Source organism: Vigna unguiculata, chromosome 11 (genome assembly GCF_037176805.1).
Source record: "Vigna unguiculata cultivar grain cowpea cultivar isolate G323 ecotype 2 chromosome 11, ASM3717680v1, whole genome shotgun sequence".
In the NCBI taxonomy this organism is placed as follows: Eukaryota; Viridiplantae; Streptophyta; class Magnoliopsida; order Fabales; family Fabaceae; genus Vigna; species Vigna unguiculata.
In genome coordinates this window covers 26,013,760-26,022,536 of record NC_140802.1, presented here as the reverse complement: position 1 = coordinate 26,022,536, position 8,777 = coordinate 26,013,760, and the positions used below count along the sequence as shown (strand labels likewise).

General features: G+C 33.4%; 1 long non-coding RNA gene across 5 annotated transcripts; it reads right to left on the bottom strand.

Moving 5' to 3' along the window:
- Window positions 1–4,794: 4,794 nt before the first annotated feature.
- On the bottom strand, window positions 4,795–7,587 carry LOC114168843 (uncharacterized). Of its 5 annotated transcripts, XR_003600773.2 has the most exons (5): window positions 6,921–7,587; window positions 6,681–6,776; window positions 6,238–6,482; window positions 5,749–6,091; window positions 4,795–5,050 (listed from the first exon to the last, which is right to left on the bottom strand). It is a non-coding gene; the product is annotated as an uncharacterized LOC114168843 (long non-coding RNA). The 5 variants fall into 5 exon arrangements; XR_014986238.1 differs by having other exon boundaries at window positions 5,749–6,482; window positions 6,681–6,818; window positions 6,901–7,587; XR_014986237.1 differs by having other exon boundaries at window positions 5,749–6,482; window positions 6,901–7,587.
- Between the last annotated feature and the right edge of the window lie 1,190 nt (window positions 7,588–8,777).

The following is an 8,777-nucleotide window of genomic DNA, read 5'->3' as shown; positions in this document are numbered from 1 at the left end:
AACTGCAATCAAAGTAAGAAACATCATGAGATAATTCCAAAATTGCGATTTAGAAAAAAAAAATACACAGATTATAATATTCCAAGCAAGAAAGAAATCTTACCTCAATTCAAACACCAACTCTCCAGCACCAAAAAAACTCCAAAATCTACCTCACGGAATCCAATTCTTGGTCCCACTTCACTTTAATTGAATTTGTTTGAGCTCTAATTTTATATCTTCGAACCTCCGTCCCTGGAACAGTAAAAAAATAATGATTGAATCCACTGGTTTCCCTCAAAAGGGGCGTGAGAAATACATTTTGGCCACCAATCAAGCAGAAAATCAACACTCAACAAAAATAAAAACAAAGAAAAAAGAAGACTTGCCGGAAGTGAAATTCGAATCCGGTAGTGGGTTTGTTCTGCGAAGATGTATTTGGGAGTTCTCAACAGAGGAGAGCACAACGAGATTCGTGGAGGTTTGTGAGTGAGAAGAAGAAGTATCACGAAAATTTTCAATTCGCAGAAAGGAAAAGTGTTTTCAATGTATTTGACAGAGGAGATATAAAAGTGACAAAGTCGTGGATGAGAGAAGCTTCGCAGACTTTCAATATGCAGAGAGAAAAAGACTTTTTATTTAAAAGGGGCTAAACCCACACTAATCGTCCCAACCCACTTTAGTCAGGGCTTTTGGGATTGGGGGCTTTTACAAAACTCTATTAGATGGGTCATTAAAATGGGGTTTAGTTTTAAAGGGGGCTGGGGTGACCTATAGGTTATGGGTTAAAATGACAAGTCTACGGGGTTTAATTTTGTTTCTTTTCTCTCTATTTTTCTTTCTATTTTTATTTTACTTTTGCATTTTATGGATTACTAAATTTTTTGGGTTACTAAATTTTTTGGGTTGATTCCATTATAATTCTATTATGGATTCTGAGGTTAGAATAAAATAATTTCTTTGTTCTTTTTATTATTGTTGAGGTTTTCATTCATCTATGTCTTTTATCTTTGAATCACATAAAAAGTAATGATTTTTAATCCATATTCATGTTGATCATATGAATCACGGGTTTTTAAATTTAATTGAGACTTTACTTTGATTTTATTTAGAAACTTTCATGTGATTGAATGAGTTTTTACCAATAATTGAGACTTTACTTTAATTAAAGGTATTTACTCTAACTAAAATTAATTGAGACTTTACTTTGATTAATTAAGTTTTTTATTTGACAAGGAGATAAAAGAATAGACGTGATTAGGCATAATAAAATTTGATTGAGACTGTACTTTGATTAAATTTACTGTGGATAATCTAAAAGTTCTCACTTTTAATTGAGCCTGTACTTTGGTTAAAAGTGAGAACGCCAACAAATTAATTGAGACTTTACATTGATTAATTTGTAAATCTACAACAATAATTAATTGAGCAATAATCATTAGATAACCGATGATGAATCTATTTTGAAAAAGCAATGGAATCAATCTATTTTCTTTACTATTGTTTTTATCTCTTTTTAACTTTTCTATTTCTTTCTTGTTTATCTTAATCCTCCCATATTTTTATTATTTTATTTGACTAACTCTTTTGTATAGATTTTATAAGAACTAACTTGTTAAAAATCAATTCCGCGTTCGTTGGGAGACGACTTTCAGTTACTTTACCCTTTCTATTTTGTTGACTACTATCTTAGCAATACTGATGTTGCTATAGTTTAGTAGTATTAATTTGATCGTGTCAACGACAGCGTTATCAAAGGGAGACAATTTGGCTGCAATAGTGGGACACATCGAACCATCTGTTTCTAGGAAACTAGATGTTGTTGTGGGGTAAAAGGCCGAGGAAAACCAAAGCTTGATTATGATCACTATGTTGAAAGATTTTAGATGAATGTGATTCTATGTTTGGTTTGGTATGATTGTTTGGATTTTGGGGTTTGTGTGTTCAAACCAAGGATGGATTGTGATCATAATTCTTAAGTGTTACTTGAATGCGACGTTGAGTATTAGTGGACATGTTTTATTTACAAATTTCTTTTATAAATATCATTGCTTATGGTTAGCTTACCCCTTTTTGTTTGTTTGGTGTGTTAATTGGCTATGCGATGATCGTATAACATGTATGTTATACGGGAGCAAATGATAATGCAAATGTTTCTGATACAAAGTAGATTGCAGAAAGGATGGGATGAACTCAAGGGTTTATTATTTATTTAGTTGATTTCAATAAAACAGTGAAGACTATGAAAATTTAATTTATTTTCTTGTATTAAATTGGAAATTTGTTTTTTTATTTATTTACTATTATCAATGGAAGTTTTGAACTACCTATTTACATTTAAATTATAATTTTTTTTTGAAGTACATTTTTGTGAAATAATTGTTTTACTTCTAAACGAAACGCGAATGATAGCTTCTCATGACATCCTAAATTGGGGGTGTTACAATGTACACACGAAGTTACATGTACTTGTTATGCACCATAATAATTAGATTTAACTTGTTATCAACCCAAAATATTTAACTAGCTTCACTTGTCTACAAAATAAATGACACAAAACATGTCAAACATATATGAGGGCCTAGTTAATTACTTTGTGTCATTGTTTGTCCTCATATAATTAACTATGTCCTAATATATGTTTGACATCTCCTAATTAAAACCACTCAAGCCAATTAATTAGTTTGGGTTAATAACTAGTTAAATCTGATTACTATGGTCTAAAACAAGTACATGTAACATCGTGTGTAACATAAAAGTTTAATTTTCCAAGTTCTGGTAGACTGTACAAAAAGTTCTTTCTAGCTCCCTAGTTATTTGCACATGGATCAACATATATGTTTGACAGGTTTTCTGTCATTTTTTTTTTTTGGAAACCACTCAAGCCAATTAATTAGTTTGGGTTGATAATCGGTTAAATATGATTATTATGGTCCATAACAAGTACATGTAACTTCAAGTGTACATAAAAGTTTAATTTTCCAAGTTCTGGTAGACTATACAAAAAGTTTTTTCTAGCTCCCCACTTATTTGCACATGGATCACCATATATGTTTGACAGGTTTTCAATCATTTTTTTTGGAAACCACTCAAGCCAGTTAATTAGTTTGGGTTGATAATCAGTTAAATCTGAGTACTATGGTCCATAACAAGTACATGTAACTTTGTGTGTACATAAAAGTTTAATTTTTCAAGTTCTGGTGGACTTGTACAAAACGTCCTTTCTGGCTCGCCACTTATTTGCACATGATGTCGACCAAAGGAAGAAGATGGACATCTTGCTTCAATAAGGAGTTTTGATGATGATGAATTATAAAGAAGTATGGAAGACTTGATGATGATGCATGAAAAAATGTTGAAGACTTAAAAAAATGCTTGGATTCAAGAGATACATTGAAGACTAGTACATTTTATATTTAAAGTTATTGTAATAAGCTTAACTTTCTCTAGTTAGTTGTAAGCTCACAACTCCTCTAAGAAAAACTATTTTTTTTTTGCAAAAATCAATGTGGTAATCGATTACCAACTTATGATAATCGATTACCAACTCAAAACTTCTATTTTTCGAAAATCCACTTAAGATAATCGATTACCACGAATGATAATTGATTACCACTGGCAGTTACAATCCGTATTTAATTACATACAAACTATTTCGTATGCAATTACATATGGGCTATTCTGTATGTAATTACATATGGATAATCTGTATGTAATTACATACGAACTATTTCATATGTAATTACATACGAATTATTCCCTATGTAACTACATACAGACTATTTCGTATGTAATTACATACGGAAGATTCCAAATGTAATTATCTCGATTGTTTGACCTATTTTCTCCTTAAATAGAAGAACAATTTTTGCAGTTTTTAACCTGGACATTATACAACTTAGACAATATTTGAATACAAAACAAGTGTCAAAGTTTACAAACTAGTAGTACAAGCAAAGATATATTACTCTAATTAATCCAAATAGTATCTGAATATAGAACAAGTGTCAAGGTTTACAAAGTGAAAAACATAAATAAAATATCCACTACAAGAAATATGATTATTATCTATGCCCAAAATTCGTAGATAATAAACAATTTTTGTAAGTAATTTGTTGTTATCTACGAATTACCTACGAAACGAATTTCGTAGGTATTGGGTTGGTAGGTAATTTTAACTACGAAAATGTCATTTGTAGGTAACGTCATCTACGAACATTACCTACGAAAAATTCGTATATAAGAGACATTTCCCATTACTAAGGTTATCTACGAAATATTTCGTAGATACCTTATCTACGATCATTTTCATAGGTAACTTACCTACGAAATATTTCATAAATAATTTACCTACAAAAATCTTCGTAGATAATTTACCTACGAACTTTTTCGTAGATAACTTAAATATATATTAAAAAAAATAAAACAGGTTCTAGATTCTCAAAAATTCTTTCAAAAGCTGCATTTCTTATACAGTCTCCATAAATTTGCTTCGTATGTATTGCATAAAATCCTAATCAAGTTCTAATAAACATAATCTAAAAGTTCTATCATAATTCAAAAATGTAAAAATTCTAAATGCCTAATATTTAGTAGTCATGAGTTCTCGTCTTGGTGACTTTTTTGTTGGTTGCTTTGTTGTGGTTGTCCCGGTCTTGTTGAAGTTGGCGTTGCTCATATTAATGTTATCGCCATCTCTTCTACTACTATAGCATCTATCATACATTCAATCTTGATTGGTAGGAAACCACTCCATGGTTTGTGTATTTAAAGCATAAAACTTAAATTAAAGAAGTCAAGACTTACAAAATGCAATTAAAAGTCAAATTAATCCAATGCTAGATGAATGCAATTAAAAGTCAAATTAAAAATCTTCGCAAGTATCAAAATAGAGACAATGTTCTTGTAATTCACTTAAAGGAAGGTGAATGCAATTAAAGCCTATATCAAAGCTACATTTTTAAATACCTAATAAGTAGGTAATTTTCTATGATGGAACTGGATCAGGTGAACCTGATGACTGTCCAAAACTTACCATGTAGCCCCTAAGCTTCAAGCATGCCAAAGATCCCTACACAAATCAACACACACCTCAGCATATATATGCATGCCTCGTTAATGCCTTGTTATTGAGAAACCAAATACTAATAGAATGCAACATAACATTATGAATTCTAAATTAGAAAAAGGTTTAATGTAGAGAAATTCATTAAGATGTATGAGTTCAGATGTTGGTGGGGAACGGTAATCATCATATCTAGGACTTAGTTGGTGTTTAGTTCTAATTGGTTATTAACATAGGATCATCTGAATTATAAAGTATAAATCTAATCTCATACCTACAAACCAAATTATTATCATAGAAGGAACCTGTAAAGGATTAGAAAATAAGCAAATTCTAATGGATACATCCATGCAATAATTTGGCTTAATAACTTTTTAGTTCTCATGGTATACACCCTTTTATCCTGAAAAATCAATGATTTTGCTTTTGGTCCTCGTTATTTGGTTGTACTCCCTGTAATATTTGATACACATTGAATTAATCCTTGTAAAATAGATATTATAGGAATTAATATCAAACAAAGACCAAAAGCCAAAGTGATTGAAACCAATAGTAATTTTATGCAGGGATTAAAACCAAGAAGGACATATATTACAAGGACTAACATGCAATCTAATCCTAATCATTCTAGTTTTCTACTCAATTATCAAGTTTCTAATTTTGAAATTTAATTTGGGTGTAGCATAGAATAGAATAGGTACTACCTCAAAGGTATATAGACTACTTCAACTCCATTGCCTGACGTAATCTCTTTGACGCGAGCAACAAAATCCTCTTCTTTATAGATTATAGGTATAATTATTTGCAACGTACCCAGTTTCGTTTCAATGTGTCTAAATGGTACCCGCTTTTAACTTTGCATTTATTTAGTACCCAAATTAGTTAATTGGCATCAATGTGGTCCATCCCGTTAAATTTTCAGAAACGCCGTTAACGGAACAATGATCTGACATTGTAGAACAGATACGTGTCAATGAGAATAATTGTACAGTGGCAATGCAGGTCTTTGGCAATAATCTCTTGTGAAGGCCTCTGCTGCTTATAATCCTGCAAAAGAATAGTTCACCAACTTAATCAAGGATATACAATCAAATTTATGCACTCTAATAGAATCTTTGTTATCTAAATTTTGCAACAGTTGAGATGCATCAAAAGTTTATTTTAACTTATGTAAGAAGTTTGATTAATTTTACTTTTCATTTCTTTTTTGTAAGTGTTAATGCTTAATATTATGCTATGAAAGATGCCACACTAAAGGAGGAAAACAGTCTTCAGCAACTCTACGAGGAACAAAGAAGCCCCCATGTGTGCTAGTATCCGAGGCAATTAGTGTTTTGCAGAGCATGTGAGGGGTTGATTTAGTTGGTGATCTTTCATCTCCCTCTTCTTCTGCTCCAAATTCCTCAAGTTCTTTGCCCTCTAAATTCATTCCTTCCAACTGAAAAGAATCCAGTGTATTCAGAACTACTTGATGTGAATTTCTAACATTTTAAGCTCAGAGACAACTGTCCCTTGTTCTAATTAAGCAATGAAAGAAGCTAAAATATTTACTAGTTCCCCCTAAAGAAGCACCAAATTTCAACCCTTACAAGTTAGAAACACACCAAAACATAAACAACTTCAAATGAAAACCAACCTCGGGCTGAGGAAGCAAAGTAACATGTGTATAAACCTCATCATTCTCCTTGTTGGCCTGTTCCGCGAAGAGCAAACTAAGTATGGTGTTCCTAAACTACAACAATCAATTTGATTTGCATTTGAGTTCAATATTTACCTATAAACACAATTGAGCAGAGAAAAATGAACAAACAGAAAAGGAATTGGGTAGGTGTTGGATAAGAACAAGAATATGCTACCGTGAAGGAGAGAAAACAACCTGAGGCACCACACTATCGTGCTTAATCTTCCCTAGAACTTCTGTTTACATCTTGAACTCTTCACCACCACCATCGTCCCTTCCTCCAACATCGCCTTGTACGAAGTCCCCAAATTGCCCTTCCCCAACATCTCCGTCGAAGACCTCAACCAATCCTCCAAATCGAAACTGTATATCCCCCTTCAAAGAACACCAACTTGTTTCTTTCCGCCTCCACTCAACCCCCGGTGATGTTCTCCTTCGACGACAACGGCCCCGCCTCCACCAGCACGGCACATGCCTCCGCAACAGGCTTTGGCAGTTTTGCTGACGACATAACAACAACGCCGCGATGAGACTGACCCGACAATGATTGCGACAATGGCGCCCGTGGAGAACTTCTTGGACTTCTTATGCGTCATGACCGATGTTAAATTGGAGGAGGGAGACAGACGGAGCTGGGATGAAAGGAATTTGATAGGTGACGTTGTAGGAGGAGAGATCCAAACAAATGAATCGAGTGAGGCGAGTGTGACTCGGACGGAACTCACCGGAGAATTGGTTCTTCTATAGGTCGAGGTAGCAGGGGAAAGTGAGGTTTGATAAATTGGCAGTGATCTCGCCTATGAGAGCGTTAGAGCTGAGAGTAAGGATTTGCAGAGTTTGGTTTTGGGAAGATCGATAGATAGAGAGGGAATAAAACCTACGTAAATAGTGTATTATTTTTAATTAAAAAAATTATATAATATTTACATACGAATTCTTTTCGTAGATAATATTTTTTCATACTAATTTTTATATTTTTTTATAATTATTATTTTCTACTCTTATTTTCATAGATAATTATTCGTATGAAAATTTTTTGCTAAAGTATGTTATAATTACCTACGAAATTGCCGTATGTAAGTATATTTTGTTGTTACTCACAAACAATATTTTTATCTACGAAAAGTTTTTGTATATAAAAAAATTTTATTTACGAAAAAAAATTCGTAGATAATAGGCACTTTTCTTGTAGTGATCTAAATACATAAATTATTCCAACACTAGTGCAGTTTTGACTATTTAACTTACGTTATAGGTCTCGGTTATCAAGAAACTGAAACATATAATGGCGCGGTGGCATTTTTGCAATTCCTGCCAGCTTTTCTGCCTCGATTCCCTCAATAACCGAAGCAGAATCTACTTTTCTGCCTCGGTGTCAGTAGACCCGCTGCCATAAAGCCTTTTAGGCTTTAGTTTCCCTAACTTGAAGCAAAAAATTAACTAGAAGATTAACACTTGACCTCGGTTATAATTGAACTAAGGCCAAAAATCACTGTTTTACCTCGGTTAAAATTGAATCGAGGCCAAAAATCACTATTTTACCTCGGTTAAAAATTGAACTAAGGCAATATACTAAGTTAGGGATTCAAAACGTGAATGCACTTTTCTTCGTCTTCTACAACGTAACATTTGCGTTTTCTCTCATCTGAATGCGCTGCAGCCGTCCACAACGATCATTGTCCAGCCTCTATTAACACCGTCAGCCACCGTCGAGCCTCCTTCCACGTAGTTGTGGTCATTTAGGTTCCATAGTAGTTGCTGGTTCGTCCCACGCAGCCACCGCGCCAGCCTTTGTTGTGCCACCATTCCACGCCATCAGCAACTCTTCATTTTCCCGACACAAAGCTTCTCCATTGTCTGTTAGTCTCTCGCGCCACCGTTGCTCCTGTTTTGGCAAGCGACCGTCGTGCTCCGCTATGTTCTCCCTCCATGTGGTGGTTAGTTGAAATTCAAAAAATTACACGATTCCCCTTTTTTTTCGCATTTTGTATAATTGTTTTTGTGATTTTGGTTGTTGTTTTGTGTTTTGTTAGGTTTTTGTTGGGATTTTCT